The 14,293-nt window shown below is 39.3% G+C and overlaps 1 protein-coding gene across 5 annotated transcripts in view; it reads left to right on the forward strand.

Annotated features, from left to right (window-relative positions):
• Positions 1-14,293, forward strand: part of plekha6 (pleckstrin homology domain containing, family A member 6) — a 117,592-nt gene that overhangs the window by 24,812 nt on the left and 78,487 nt on the right. The gene's annotated exons all lie outside the window — the stretch shown is intronic.

The raw sequence follows: 14,293 nt of genomic DNA on the forward strand, positions 1-14,293 counted from the left end.
ATCTATTGATCAGTTTGGGTGAGTCTTATTCTACAGAGACCCTAAGCTCTCTGGAGGACCCAAGGATCAATAGGCTCACTGGCTGGATCAGTGTTCATAAATTAAACAGTGATACTGCTTCTCTTTTTTGGTCTGTTCAGGAGCTGAGGGTTACTTTGATATGGGTTTTGAAGGCCAATACCAATACTGATAGTTTTGGACCTACGGGGAAATTTAAGGGTAAAGTCAGCAAAAGTCAAGGAACAAGGGGTTACGACTTTACCCTTAAATTTCCCCTTAAGCAGCTTCAAAGTTAGAAAAAAAAAAAAAGTCAGCTAAAGTCAGGGAACAAGGGGTTAAGTCCAACAATGCATAGGCAATATTTTGTACTGATATTCAGTGTCTTTAAATTTCTCCATAGAGCTGTTTCTGCATTTTAGGGATTCTTCTGGGGGTGGATGCTTAGGAATTGTTCTCCTGTTTTATTTGCATCTAAGTTTCCCTGGGTAGAAGATCCTCTGAATCCATCATGGGACATTAAAGGTATCCATTGAAAGCCTTAAGGTAGGGTGAGGCAGATTTTTTTGCAGGACTGTCAGGGAGGAACCTCCATCAAACTGACTGACCCATATCCGATTTTTGATAAAAGGCCAATACTGATTTACAGATACAGTATATTGCCTATATAACCCTAGCTAAGACAAAGGCAAACACAGAAACACATGCTACTATGTCATTTATGTGAATACTCCACCTTTGAATACTCCGACTTATATACTAATATTCTGACTTTATATATCATCGATCTGCGATCCTACCTGCATTCCTGAAGTTATTTTGTGATGAAGTGTTGTAATTTAGTTTTTTGGGTGAACCCACATTCCCTCAGCCTTCCTCGTCTACTTCTACTTCAGTGTGTGATTTCCTACATTTCCCAGAATGCCTTTTGACAACCCCCAGAGAAGGAGGTTCTCTGTGCTGTATACATGTGGGTGCCCAGTTGTTCAAATTACAAAAAAGCAAATGTAAAAGCTTTCATGAACTGGCTATAGGTTGAGTCATTATTGTGTTACAGTATGTCAGTCAGATACAGAGGAGCAAAACAGACATTTATTTAAATCAAAATGTCACAGATTACTACTTTAAAGCGTGCTCAGGTTGCCATGTCCCGGTGATTGGATCCCGGCCAGCTGGCCACCTGGCTGTCTGCCACAGTGAACACACCCATTAGACAATGATGCTACTAACAGAAGTTGACCATGTTGGAGTCCTCACCTCCCACCTACAGTATAAGCCTTCTCTAACAGCGCAGCTTGACAACACTATTTTTAGAAAAAACATGTTTCACATGACATATTTTAGGCCTTGCACCGGTACCACTGATAAGCCTTTGTCATTATGTTACAAAATAGATGGTAACTGAGCCCATTTTTTCTCTTTGTGTGGATTATAGGATTAGGAGGCATGTATGTAATTACTATGAGGGTATTATGTAATGTTAATGAATACCTGGGGGATAGATTAAGCTGTTTCCTATGCTGTGTACCTGGAATTTGTGTCTGTTAAATGTTTTTTTTTTTTTTATACATATATTTTTTATTTTTTTCTTGCGTATACACATACAAACAAAAAAACAATCTCGATCATACATGTAGGCTACTACAGAGAGATACAAAAAGAAAGAAAAAAACTGAGGGTAGACTGTTAAATTACTGTTAATGTGTTGCCAAGTTGTGTCATATGATTTTTCATCATAGAAAAATCATGTGAGCTTGGAGTAGGCACTGTGTGCAATGAGCAGAATTCACATTTACCTGGTTCTGTAAATGTGAATTCTGAAAGAATGAGGAATTGGCTCTGCCTTCTTGAATATTATAAGCTTTATGGAGGGAAATCATTCATGCAGATGCCACTCTATATATCATCCGTCAATGGCATTTTTATTATCATATCATGTGTTAGCGTATCATATCATGTGAAATGTTTTTTGACAACTGTTTCTTCACAAATGTCTTAACTTTAATGAAACTCAGCATTGCATTTCTCTTTGCTAGTGAGACAATTCTCTTCCTCCATGTTGAAAGTGGATATTTAAAGATGTATGAAAACAGTCCCTTTTTCTATAATGGATGTCATTGCCATTGAGGCCTTGGATGTCCATCAATCCACTGACAATCAGAACTAAGCAAAAGCCAAGGCTTTATATCGAACGCTCCTCCATCACACATAACACAAAGCGTTAATGTGCAATTGTATAATTCATTAAGGACACGGAACATGAATAGATTATCGAGGGGGAAGCATTTGTTTCCTAAGTCTTTCTCTCATGCAATGTCTCTATTTATAGATATGACATTGGCAGACTTATGCATGAGTGCATGTAAGAATGGCACTGTAGGACGTATTTGTCAATGGTTGTGTGATATGGAGGCGGTAAATATACGAAAATGGAGCCATGACGTAGGATTGGAGAATAAGAGAGATTAATTTGGAGATGAATCGTTGGCCTTGAGAAAGGCTGAAAACCCACACACTCATTCACTCTGCATATTGCATATTGTGTATGTGCATTTCTACTTTCCTGCAGCCTTGTGAAACACATAAGCTTGAATGAACTGCCTGCCCCTAACATTACGTCGGACTACAAGTTACAACATGGTACCTCCAGGTACAAAGACATGGCACTACGGTACATCCACTGTAGATAAACATCAGGGGATTAGCATTAGCAGGCTTTTCAACCTGTGTGTGTGTTTGGACAGTAGACAACAATAGAGTCAACGTCAGTGTGGCTAGATAAAGTTTTTGTCATGCGACAGCTGGTGAGCCTCCAGTGTCAGGGCTGACAGTCTTGGTTGTTGTCAACGCCTCCATTCTAGAGACAGGAGCACTGCAAAAATGATTAAGGTACTTCAACTTAAAAACATACGTTTTCTTGCTGCCTTAAAATTGTGAGTTGACTGAAATAGTACGGAATAGTTAGGTCAAACATCATTAGTTGTTATAATGTAGAAAAACGGAGTAAACTTAAGACAATAAGTTCAGTCATCAAATGTCTAGTCATGCTTTTAAGTGTTTACAAGTTGAATGCATTAATTGATGAACTGCATTCCAGTGTTACTTATTCTTTCACTAGTGAGGAGGTTTTAGTTGCTCATGTATCACATGATATTACACTGTTTGGCATTAAGTATGCACCTGCAATACATGTGCTTGAAGTGGATACTACTTGCCATGTGTAATAGAGAATGTCTGTGTCACCTTACTGAATTTCCAAAATCTGTAGATACTAAATTGTATCATGTTTTGTTTTTTTTTAATCATAAATTGACCTATGATTCACCCAAGATACACACATAACAAGTCTCCATCATGCAACCTCATTCAAACCAGAAGAAGGAAGAGTTTCTGGAGAATTAAACCAAATGCAATGCATACTGGGAAGTGTTTCTTAAACTATATAATGATCAGTTTAGTGAATGCTTTATAAGGTTTTCTTTCAACTCACAATTTTAAGTCACAAGACGTGAGCTCGTAATTATGTCATGAAGTTATAATCACATAAATTGAGATTGACAAACACATCTGTATGCGTTGTGTTAATGGTTAAAGATTAGTTGATTTCACTAAATTGCACTACAAGGTTTTACAGTGAGATTACACTTCTTTAAAATGAGTGATAGCTGATATTTTATGCCAGTATTCAATACCTTTAAATTTGACCATTTAATGCCAATATTTCTTTTTTTTTTTTAATTTCTTTATTTTTTAAATTGTATTATTATATTAGTATTCAATGTTTACACAGATTTTTATTCTTGTCAGGGTGGAAAAGCCTCTGAAACAGAATTTAGACCATGGGACACTGAAACTTTTCATTGAAACCCAGGAGGATGATAATAATAATATTAACCATTATCATCATCATCATCATCTGTATCAAATTGTATCAAACTCATATATTGACAAACTTATATCTAGTTTCAATGGAGACTAGGCTTAAGAGTAACTTTCAAACAGCATGTTACTGTAATTCACTATGTGGTGGTTGTGATAATGAAATTATATCAATGTCTCCACCTTATAAAACTGTAATAAAGCCAATTCCTAAATCTTCAAAAAGGCCCACTAAACCACAGAGGCATACGTCTTATCAATACTGTAAACAAATAATATCCCTCCTCTTTGGATAATAGACTTTCAAATGATCTCAAGTCTGTTTTGGACTTCATTCATTCATGTTGGCAGTTTTTCAGCAGAATTTGACAGACATAATTCAAAGCACATCGGATACATTAGACCAGTGGTTCTCAACGTGGGGTCCGGGGACCACCAGGGGTCCTTGAGGGGGTTCCATGGGGTCCCCAGCAAATTGATGAATTGTTAAACTTCACCATTATTTCATTTACAAGAAGTAGAGAATGTAGAAGAATTACTATTTTGATCATAGTTTCACTGTTATCTCTCTACCTACAATACAGATAGTCATGGAATTCTGGACAAAATCTAACAATAAAAATATTCTCAGATTTGAGTTTGGGAGACAAAATCTTATCAAATGGTGGCCCGTGGCCCAAATGTGTACTAAATTAGGGATCCTTGATATGAAAAATGTTGAGAATCACTGCACTAGACGAAGCAAAAACATAATTATCATTTATCAAAAACAATAAAATTACTGTAAGAATACTGTAACCAAGCCATTATAAGATCCTCAACTATTCACTCTACGGTATGTTAATGATTTTGCTCTTCAGATTAGATGTTCTAAATTGGGGGTTCATGTTACTGATATAATTGTTGGCATCTTGTCACTGATGATGTAATTGCACTGCCAGACGGTGATGCCCACTGAATGCGATAGAAATAGAAAATAGAAATAGCTGCTTCACAAGAACAATGCTAGAGTCACTAAGAGATTTGCTGAAAAAAATATTTTTTAACATGCATAGATTATCAACTACGATACAAGTTTCACACTTCACGAGTTCCACTTTGGCATTGACTGGTTGCTGCAGCCTCGAAAGTGATTGGTTCTCGAGGCACTCATTTGCATAAAGTTGACATGAGATCAACTTTTGTCCCGCCCTATGGAAATGTTATTGACATTGGTTCATTTTGACTCTGAATCTCGCTATTTGTGGAATGAACTTCTAAAAATGCCTGAATACAGACTCACTTAAAGAATATTTATTTGGGAAACTTCTAATGACTATAGATGGGCCACATTATTTTTTGTTACTGGTTTCAAATTCATTAACCGAAACAAACAACAGTATGATATGAAAGGATATAAAAAGCAAACTATTCCTTATTTATGAGGAAAAAACACATAACCCAAAGAATTATATTGTCATCTAAAGAATGGCAATATTACAAGTGATACTTTATTGTATACATTTATTTTCTTTTTCCCTTAGTGTCTTTGATAAAATGTATCATTATTATTATTATTACAACCAAATGTTGCACAAAATTTATCCAAAACAAATGATCTCTCTTTGCGCCATTAAGGACAGGGACATTACTGTAAGGAAAAAAGTCTAACCCTTCTAAGTGGAAGGAACTGCAACAACATGGTCTCTGGCACAGCTTACAGTGGCATGTAATGGACAGAAATTATCACAATAGAGATGTAGCTAATCAGAGCAGAGATCCAACAGAAATGTCTAATGAAGAGGTAATATAATATATCACCATGCTAAATACTGGAATATTAATACTGCTTTGGCTTTTGCTTTTTTGGCTCGAGAACGAGGCTGTTCAGCCTTCCTAGTTACAGTAACATGTACTGTACTCATACCACCATCCTCAATCATTGAGGAGCTGAAAATGCCAGTAGGTGGTGTTCTTCCAAAACAGAGTACAGGCTGGAAAGTGAGGTTTGAAAGCCAGAAATCTCAGCAGCTGGCCAAGTAATTGTTGTGTCATTCGTATCGATCAGCAATCCCCTCACCTTAATGCATCTTTAAGACCTGTATGTAAACCTACAAAAGACTGTCCAGCAGAGCATGTCTCTCTCGCTGTCTAGCCATACAGCAGAGACAGCATCTAGGCCTTTAAATTGCATATGTGATTAAAACAGGTCTTGCGGGGCTAAAAGTGACAGGGTGACATTTTAATATGGCCGCCCTGCTGAGCTCCAGGCCCAGGAACTCCTGGTGTAGCTGGTTTTAATGCTGAGCTTGTCTTCTCGGCATGACATATAGATCTAATTATGGGCCCATGAGTGAGAATCTATGAGGTCTACCCTAGTGTGTGTTTGGGAGTGTATATATATGTGTGTGTGTGTGTGTGTGTGTGTGTGTGTGTGAGGGGTTGGTGTTGTGGTGGAGATGGATAGAGGACGGAGGGATAGCTGGAGTTGCAAGAGAGTGGCAAGTGGAAAGAGAAGAAAGGAAGTGTTTATACTAGCAAGAAGGAGGTATATACGTGGATGAAAGAGAAGAGAAAAGATCTATGGTAGAGGTATGGGAAAAATAATGGAGGAAATACAAGATTGGAAAAATGTAGATGTGAGAGAGACATTTGTGGAGAGTATGGGAGTATACAGTAGAGGGTTTTCAGGTGATGTAACACACCCTCTGGCGGCCATATTGGAGGTCATCAGCAGCCCTAGACACGGTTAATTTCTGTACTGTTTTCGAGTGGGAACTGATCATTTCATCACCAACACATCTGATTGATTTTGTGTTTAGATAATGTCAGCTTGTCTGCTAGCTAACCATAGTATCTGGTTAGCTAACCATCACTCTCTTGTTGTAAACACATCTGATCAGCACCAGGGATGGAAATTAAGCTTGGCGGCTTGACCGAGGCAAGTGATTTAGGGTACAGGCGAGTTCAGAAAGAGAGCACTAGCCCATTTGGCAAATGGTGAATTAAAAAGCATATAAAACATTAACACTCAAACCATGTATTTAACACTGAGTTACAGTGTCACTAAAATGTCAGTTCCTCTAACATCATTGCATGTCAATGTATTGCTTGTGTTCCAACAATCCTCATCCAAAAAAGGGGTTATATAGGCCTATATTTCAAAGCACTGCCAACAAAGTTGGAGGCAGGTTTATGTTTTCATCTCTGGATTTGGGTGAAATAACCATATAGCCCTTGGCCCAAGGATCAGCTGATTAGATTTCCGGATCTGAAATTTCCGCCATTAGAAACTCCAACATCTTGGGCTTCCAAGTCAGCTGCTACACGTTGCATTCAAGTGCTGCAGATTTGCAAGTTGGAGAATTGTCCGGCATTGGCGTACGTTTGTGCTCTACCAAGTGCCTAGTTTACCTTGTTAAATTTGAACATCACATTACTTATACTGATCTAGTAATAGGCTCATAATGAAATATAGAAAAGAACACAAACTTGCGATTTTTATGCATGTGTATGACTTAAGAGCCCGGTGGGCTAGTGCTCAAAATCCTTAAGCTGATTAGCACACTAGCTAACATCTAGTAGAAGTTAGTGGTTGCATGTTAACATTAACATTTGTTGCAAATTAGCTTGCTAGCTAGTTAGCTAGCTAACAGTTTGTTCAGGTTAACTGAGCTGACTCTTCTCAAGCTACAACTCAGAGTGTTTTGGAGTAGAGACTAGAGCTAAAGACAAGACAGTTTACTGTGTCACAGTAACCTACATTTGGAAACAAATCAATTATCACACTATTCACTTTTACTTAGAACGTTACTGAATGGATCTACAGCAACACCACAACAAGCTTTTTCAGGCTCTCTGTTTCTATCCTGGTTGTTACTAGCCCATTGGAGCCAATTCTCTAATGGGTTCCATGATGGAACCAGAAGTGGTTGATAGGAGATTTGTGACGCAACTGCAAAGCCTCTATACAGTAGCTCACATCCCCTTTAATAACCGACTCCTCCCCCAACCCCGCTCCCCCACCCCTGCCACCACCCACCCACCCACCCACCCATTCCACCCTCCTCCACCTCCACTGCTCCAGCCATCCACCCTCTCCATGATCCCCTCCTCTGGCCAGGAATGAATGCCTATCCCTGGGGAGCACTGCCTAGGACAATCCCCTGGATCTGGATGGATGTATACACGCGCACACACACACACACACACACACACACACACACACACACACATACACATACACACACAAGGGAAAAGCAGTCAATCTGGGCTCTGACAGTAGCAGTAGGACCACATGGGTTTTTGGTTGACTGCCTTCCCTTGAGAGAAAACAGAGAGCAAGAAAGAGAGAGATAGACATAATGAGAGAGAGAGAGAAGGGAGGTGTATAGTCAGAGAACAAGATAGAGAGAGACAGAGAGAGAGAGAGAGAGAGAGAGAGAGAGTATCAGCCAGAGTGAGGGAACTGAATAAGCTGAATGTTGCAATTGTCAGCAAGAGAGCTAGGGAGGGTATATGTGAGAGAGAGAGAGAGAGAGAGAGAGAGAGAGAGAGGGGAGGGGAATAGAAATAGAGCGAGCGTGTGAGGAGAGAGAGTGTGAGTGTGTGTGAGGAGAGGAAGGGTGAGAGAGGTAGAGATAAAGGGGGAAAGAGAGAGAGAGAGAGAGAGGCATGCTGGCCAGAGCGTGGCGATCTCAAGGAGAGAGAAGAGGACAGCACTGCCTATATTCCTCTATCCCGCAGCTGTACAGCTAGAAAGCAGCTTTCTTCTAGCTCTCTCCATCTCTCTCTCTCTCTCTCTCTCTCTTTATCTATCCATCCATCCATCCTCTCCTCCTTCTCCTCCCTCTCTTTCTCTGTCTCGTCTCGTGCGGCGGTCGGTATATGATTGATCCGGGGGAGGATGTTGAAGTTTCGTGTGGACAGGAGAGCGAGGTAGGTGGAAGGGGAAAGGAGGAAGTTAAACTGCGGGCTGGGAGTAGCAGAAGAAGAAGAAGAAGAAGGGGGGGTGTGGAGGTGTGTGTGTGTGTGTGTGTGTGTGTGTGTGTGTGTGTGGGGGGGGGGGGTTGTTGGTGGAATGGACGACCAGGAGCTTGGAGGTCAGAGAGGACTGCAATGCAGTGCCAGCAGGAAACAGGGAGGAAACAGAGGGAAAAAACCACCATAAGCTCTGCTGTATGGTGTTTGTTGCTCTGTGTGTGTGTACAGCAGTGCTTAGAGCGCACTAGATACAGTATAGGGTGTGTGTGTTAGTGTCTGACTTCAGCATGTGACTCTCTATGTGGCGTTGCGTGTTTGGCTAGTATTGTGTACAGTGATGTAGCGGTAAATAAAAACAAGGGACAACTATATCCAGTTAGTGTTCATCTTAAGGCAAACAACCAGCAATAAAAACAAAAATCAATTCAAAAAAGCATTCATTTATGCTTTTTTTTCCTCCCTCGTCTTCTTCCTTGGATTGTCTGTTGATGAAGTTTGAGTTTCTGTAGGTGTCGCTCTTTTCTTTGTCTGTTCAGCCATGGTGGCTATCACTGCTCATGCTAACTACCCAGTTCTTCTTCTGTTTATTCCAAACAAACCGTAAACGCATCACTTACTGTGCGGCAGAGGATTTTTCCAAGGAAGGAGCTACCAGACACCGGGTGTTTAGAACAGCAAATGGAAAAGCTTTCATGAACTGACAGGTTGAATCACTACTGTGTTATAGCAATCAGCAATAGTAGCAAAATAGACATTTATCTATATGAAAAGTATCACTTTAAAAGACCCTTTCCTCATATAATCTACATCAATTTGATACCACTTATTATGAGATATGCTCTGAATTTCATAGAGTAAAGATTTATATCAGCCTTAAAAGGTGGTCTACTGTTGGTTCACCTGTACAGTGAGTCAAACAAAACCACGCTGCCGTCCTGTTTATATCTCTGACTGTGCTGTGCTGTAGTTGTTGTCGTATTGCAGGTATACGGATGCTGTCGCCTGCTTTTTCCTGTTTATCCGCCAGCTTGAGCAGCCAGCGGGACAGCACAGCTCCTATGTAGGTTTGTAGGTTATGCCTAAGCGGGCAAGCAATGCCCTGCGAGACTGAGTCACACACACACACACACACACACACACACACACACACACACACACACACACACACACACACACACTGCATATCCAGAGGGACATGCATATATCCACAATCAATCATTTACAGGGCATGCTCATAAGACATGAGACCATAAGACCATGTGCTGACTTGACGCATCAGACATAGCATATCACACACTCACTCAGTTCAAATCAATTACTTTATTGTTGTGAATTAAATGCCAGATTTCCAACATACAAAAACCAAAACCAACAACACACAGCAGTTTATACATTCCAATTGTATGGAGATGATTAATTATTTGATTTGGAAAACAAATCCAGCAAGGTTTCTTTGGATTTTCTCTTGTTTCATTCTCTCTCTCTCTCTCTACACACACACACACACACACACACACACACACATGCACGCACACACACAGTAGGGTTTGTCATGAGATGTTCTGGTTAGCGGCACACATGCTGGTATCAGAACTACACACATGCCTTTTGCCTGACTGCCTTTTTTCTTGGCCCTCGTCCCTGCGTCCTCTTTACCTATTTATTCCCTCAGTGTATGTGTGTGTGTGTGTGTGTGTGACAGAGAGAAAGAGAGAGAGAGAGAGAGAGAGAGAGAGAGAGTACAGTATGTGCATGAAGAGGCCACTCAGATATCCTGGGCGGAACCTCATAAACTGGGCCAGATGCCACACACACACACACACACACACACACACACACACACACACACATCACACTGATCAGTATGACCCAGAAGAGCAGCATGTGGGTTTGCAGCATCATAGCCAACAGGCATCAGACCTAGTGGAAGACCCAGGCATACTGTTATACTGGATGTTTGAACAGTCTGGAATCATAGGGAAACCACTAAGTAAACCACTAAGTGGAAAAGAGGGATTCAAACCCATGCCTCCATTCTAGTGATGGGTTGATTTATGAATCAATTGTTCATTTGAGCAATACCGATGTGAGCATTCATTATTTGTTGAGGTCATTTGTTGTTTGAAGACTAAGTTTTTATTATTAGATGTGATAATTTGTTGTTGGAATGTGGCACAGAAAATGTTCTGCACAAAACTGTCATTTTTACAAAGGTGAATCAAATGAACCAGTCCTGAATTGATTAGCTACTGTTGGACAGCCTGAAAGAATCAAGTGAGTTCAAAGAATCGGTCACTCCCATACAAAGAAGTCACATGTGAAAACCCACATGTGAATTCAAAGCACATGTGCTTTTTGGACACATGTTGGTTTTCATACGTGAACATGTGAGATTTGCATGTAAAATGAAGTTTTCACATGTGAAACAAATATTGACTTATCTAATGGCAAATGAAAATGTGAAAAAAAAGTTCATGTGGGGAAAAAAAAAACTTTATCTAGAAATTGAGATTTTTCTCAGATCTGAAGTCACATGATGTCAGAATGAGTGAGAAAAACTGTTCACATGTGAAAACCAACATGTGTCCAGAAAGCACATGTGCTTTGAGTTGACGTGGATTTTCACATGTGACTTTTTTGTAAGGGCTACTCCATTCAGAGAGCAGAAACTCTAGAGCCTCAGAGCACTCAGCCATCCTGACTACTAGAAAACTATGGTGTTACTGTTCTCAGTGTGGTTCCAGACTTTTGTTGAACTGTTGTTATTGTATACTGCCAACAACTATGTTTCCACTCTATTTTAAGAAAACTGTTGAAATGCAAATGCAAATTAGGTGCATTTCCATCAGCTGGGTTGAAGCGCATAAATAGAGTTCCCACTTATAGAATGAAGCTACGTCAAAAAACACGTCCAACAGAAAAATTAAGAATTGATTAGTGTTGGGCAAGTTGTTATTGTTCTTTAGTGTCAGCTGATATTGGCCATATTTCATGCTTTCATTCAAAGATGAAAACAAAGAAATGCAGATATTCCTGGATTTCAAGCTGGACATATATTTTACATTTCAGAACGTCCAAAGTCACTTTTGAACTGTACAATGACATTGAACCATTCATCAGGGCGATATTTATTCAACAAATGCATTCGCTATTGAAAAAATTCTTTGACAAAAAATTCTAAATTTGCCTCGAATAATTCGCATTCAAATGCTTGGAATGGAATCCCAGCTACTGTCAGGAGCTGCTAATTATTTCACCACTATGGGTTTCAAGGAGAGTTTTAGAGCCGCATTGTCTCCACATGCCGGTCCAAGAAAACATTTCTCTGGTCGTATGTATATATGCAAAACACAGTTTCACTGTATGAGAGCCTTCAGTTATTGTTACCCTGGTATGAACCTTTATAACAAGTTGTATTTCATTGTCTTCCTTGCTGTGTTATGGGGTTGATGGCTATGTGCTGCTAGACAGTACGAGAGGTTAAAAAAATGTTTCTGTCTGAGAGTTTATAGGGACTATGTGTTTATAAAATATGTCAACCATAAATTGGTAGTTTAAACAAAATAGATGGAGGTGGGTTTCACTGAAACAGCAGGATACATGGAAGTCCGATTCAAAAATAAATGTCTTGCTTTTTTGCGTGTAGTTGGCTTCCAAATTTTATGTGTATGAAGAATGCTCAGATCACATAAAAAGTAATGTAATGTCATGTAATGTAAAATGATGAAAAGATACCTACTTGTCTGTGATGGACTCATATTGGTCTCGTTACTATTGGCAGTATGTCTTTGTGCAAGGTCATGCTTGTCATTACTTAACACAAGAGTCTCCTTTAACTTTATCTTTCTATTGTTAAACACCCCATAAATGGAAGTAAGTTAGATAATGGTCATTTTAATTTTGTTTATATCCAGTGGGGTACCATGTGGCTGTTCTAAAGATAAATAATAAATTTCATAAGAATGTCACGATCCATCAATTAATCCGTCAATCTACATCAAATCACAAAGTTGCTTCCCTAATTTCCAAGATTGTGCATGCTGTACGAAAACCCCTACAATAAACTACAATGCTGGATTTTCCTACTGATCTTGAACATGTCTGCGGGACGCTTAATTGAGATTGTTGCTTCACCAAAATAGTAGAGTTGATATGAGAAAGTAAATATGTCAAACCAAACCAACCTGGTGGAGAGGATGATTCAATGCTAAAACCACCTTTTTCCTGGAGCTACTGGTCTATAACTGGCTGGGACAGAATGATCAGACGACGTAATTGTCCTTTAGAGAGACTTCTTAAAATAAAAAGAGAGACTTCATAAAATAAAAAGACATCTGGCTATGGGATGATGCATATTATATCACAGATAGCATCAGAGCATTATGTCAATGTTAGCATGTGGGAATAAACCTGTGTGAACATATGCATGTGTATCTTGTCTGAGTGCATATCTTCAATAATTGCATAACATTTGTGATGCACAAATGTGATGGCCTCCTTTTCAATACCGTTTAAAAACATGTTTTGCTGTAATGCAACAATTCTACTCTATTCTATTCGCATTCTATTCTATCTGATGTAACATCATAAAAATGTTTTAGTAATTGTTTTATTGCCCAAGCAAAGGCAGTCAATTTTAACTGTTGCATCTAAATGATGCAAACGGTGTCTTTTCACCAATTGAAATGTAACACCTGCTCTGACAAAAAGCTGCTGGCATAAAATTTGGCATAAAACATTCATCATGGACTGAAGTTATCATCTTTCTGAACGGTATTATCACCTATATTTTTCTTAAATATTGATTAATTTACATCAACACTTTACCCAAAAAGCATATAACATTTTGGAATGAAACCCTTCAAATGCTATATATTTCTAACAAGTTGCACAAAAGGACCAATGAAGAGAGGTTTGAAATTTTGACTGTAGTTTCATACTCTAATCTAATACTCTAAGGCTATGTTCACACTGCTGCAGAGCGTTCCCCAATCCTGATTTTTCCCTCACATGTGACACAGATCTGATGTTTTGTAATCAGTGTGAACAGCAAAAAGCTGCATGAAGTCGCATTTTTTCAAATTTTTATCTGGACCACATGGCTACGTGGTACAAACTGAGCCATAACCAAGTCATAACCTACATGCGATTTGATTTGAATGCTCAAAAATTTGTTAGCGTTGCCATGACAGTAAGTAAATTTTACGTCCCTCACCTGAGTGTTATAATTTTAGCAGCTTGGCTGAGCCAGCATTAGCATGGAGGACAACAAGACACAACAATGGAAAAAAAGCCAAATAGACAGCTTGACTGGTATTTTGAGAGACGCCTCCATTCTGTCAAACTGGAAGGCACAGACTGTAACCAAAATGTGTTGAAAACAAAAACGGATGTGACGCCTTTTGTTACTGTTACTCTGCACATTGCTGTCAGTTCATATTGTTAGGGGATATGG

The sequence above is a fragment of the Centroberyx gerrardi genome, chromosome 5, assembly GCF_048128805.1.
Source record: "Centroberyx gerrardi isolate f3 chromosome 5, fCenGer3.hap1.cur.20231027, whole genome shotgun sequence".
Taxonomy (NCBI): Eukaryota; Metazoa; Chordata; class Actinopteri; order Beryciformes; family Berycidae; genus Centroberyx; species Centroberyx gerrardi.